This window comes from Rattus norvegicus, chromosome 12, assembly GCF_036323735.1.
Source record: "Rattus norvegicus strain BN/NHsdMcwi chromosome 12, GRCr8, whole genome shotgun sequence".
Taxonomy (NCBI): Eukaryota; Metazoa; Chordata; class Mammalia; order Rodentia; family Muridae; genus Rattus; species Rattus norvegicus.
The window spans coordinates 7,060,900-7,063,823 of NC_086030.1; positions in this window are offsets into that span (position 1 = coordinate 7,060,900).

Genomic DNA, 2,924 nt, shown 5'->3' on the forward strand with positions numbered 1-2,924 from the left:
CTCACCGCCCAGACAGGTGGGCGCTCCTGAGACTGCAGGGCAGGAGGGACAGCCAGTACAGCCAAATTTTGCACACATCCCTGGCTCAAGAGAAAACTGTATAGGGCCTCTGGGAACAGGAAGATAGGAGCACACAAGCTGCAGGAATGCTGCGATCCAAACTCTGCACGAATCTGAAGGGACCCGATTAAGCAGTTCCCTGCACCCAAATTCCATGGGAGGGAAAGCTAGACCTTGAGAGGGGCAGACACCCCTGGGAAGCCAGAGGAAACTACACTCTGTCCACATTACTGACTCTAGAGGAAAACGCCTAGCTCCATCTGGGCACCCTGTGCACAGGGTCCTGAGAGAAAGCAGGGCAGGCCCTTTTGGTTGCTGCCCTCACGGAGAGCTGAAACCTGGGTCTAAGGAGTGACTTCAGGCCCGAGACCAGAAGTAAGACCAACTTTTCTGCTCTAAGTGACCTACCTGGTGGACTCAGAACACACACCCACAGGAACACCTGAAGACCAGTAGACAGGAATGACTACAGGCCTAGAAGCAGAACACTCTCTCCCCATAACTGGCTGAAAGAAAACAGGATAACAAGTCTACAGCACTCATGACCAACAGGCCTATAGGACAGAATAACCACTGTCAGAAATAGCAAAACAAGGTAACACCAGAGACAAAGTAATGGCAAGAGGCAAGCACAGGAACCCAAGAAACAGAAACCAAGACTACATGGCATCATTGGAACCCAATTCTCCCTCCAAAGCAAACACTGAATAACCAAAAAAACCAGGAAAGCAAGATCTACATTTAAAATCACATTTCATCATTATGATGGAGGAGCTTAAGAAAGACATAAAGAACTCCATTAGAGAATTACAGGAAAACACAAATAAACAATCAGAGGACTTTTGAGAGGAAACACAAAAATCCCTGAAAGAATTCCAGGAAAACACAATCAAACGGGTGAAGGAATTAAAAATGGAAATAGAAGCAATAAAGAAAGCACAAAGGGGGAGAACCTTGGATATAGAAAACCAAAGGAAGAGACAAGGAGCCGTGGATACAAGCATCACAAACAAAATACAAGAGATAGAAGAGAGAATCTAGGAGCAGAAGATTCCATAGAAATCATTGACACAATGGTCAAAGACAATGTAAAACAGAAAAAGATACTGGTCCAAAATATACAGGAAATCCAGGACTCAATGAGAAGATCAAACCTAAGGATAATAGGTATAGAAGAGAGTGTAGACTCCCAGTTCAAAGGACCAGTAAATATCTTCAACAAAATCATAGAAGAAAACTTCCCTAACCTAAGGAAAGAGATGCCCATAAACATACAAGAAGGCTACAGAACTCCAAATAGATTGGACCAGAAAAGAAAATCCTCCCGTCACATAGTCAAAACAGCAAATGCACGAAATAAAGAAAGAATATTAAAAAGCAGTAAGGTCAAGTAACATATAAGGTCAAGTAAAAAGGAAAGGTCAAGTAACATATAAAGGCAGACCTATCAGAATCACACCAGACTTCTCACCAGAGACTATGAAAGCCAGAAGATCCTGGACAGATGTCATACAGACCTTAAGAGAACACAAATGCCAGCCCAGGTTACTGTATCCTGCAAAACTCTCAATTAACATAGATGGACAAACCAAGATATTCCATGACAAAACCAAATTTACACAATATCTTTCTACAAATCCAGCCCTACAAAGGATAATAAATGGTAAAGCCCAACATAAGGAGGCAAGCTACACCTTAGAAAAAGGAAGAAACTAATTGTCTTGACAAAAAAACAAAGAAAAGAAAAGCACACAAACATAATCTCACATCCAACTATGAGTATAACAGGAAGTAATAATCACTATTTCTTAATATCTCTCAACATCAATGGTCTCAACTCCCCAGTAAAAAAATAGATTAACAAACTGGATATGCAATGAGGACTCTGCATTCTACTGCCTACAGGAAACACACCTCAGAGACAAAGACAGACACTATCTCAGAGTCAAAGGTTGGAAAACAACTTTCCAAGGAAATGGTCCGAAGAAGCAAGCTGGAGTAACAATTCTATACTGAATGAAATCGATTTTCAACCAAAAGTCATCAAAAAAGATAAGGAAGGACACTTCATATTCATCAAAGGAAAAATCCACCAAGATGAACTGTCAATCCTAAATATCTATGCCCCAAATACAAGGGCACCTACATACATAAAAGAAACCTTACTAAAGCTCAAACACACATTGTACTTCACAAAATGATAGTAGGAGATTTCAACACCCCACTCTCATCAATGGACAGGTCATGGAAACAGAAATTAAACAGAGACACAGACAGACTAAGAGAAATCATGAACCAAATGAACTTAACAGATATTTATAGAACATTCTATTCTAAAACAAAAGGATATACCTTCTTCTCACCACCTCATGGTACTTTCTCCATAATTGACCATATAATTGGTCATAAAACAGGCCTCAACAGACACAGAAACATAGAAATAATCCTGTGCGTCCTATCAGACCAGAACAGGCTAAAGCTGGTCTTCAATAACAATAAGGGAAGAACGACCACATATGCATGGAAGTTAAACAATGCTCTACTCAAGGATAACCTGGTCAGGGAAGAAATAAAGAAAGAAATTAAAGACTTTTTAGAATTTAATGAAAATGAAGGTACAACATACCCAAACTTATGGGACACAATGAAAACCATGCTAAGTGAAAATTCTGAGAGCTTGCAGAAAGAAACAGGAGAGAGCATATGTCAGCAGCTTGACAGCACACCTAAAAGCTCTAGAACAAAAAGAAGCAAATACACCCAGGAGGAGTAGAAGGCAGGAAATAATCAAACTCAGAGCTGAAATCAACCAAGTAGAAACAAAAAGGACCATACAAAGAATCAACAGAACCAAAAGTTGGTTC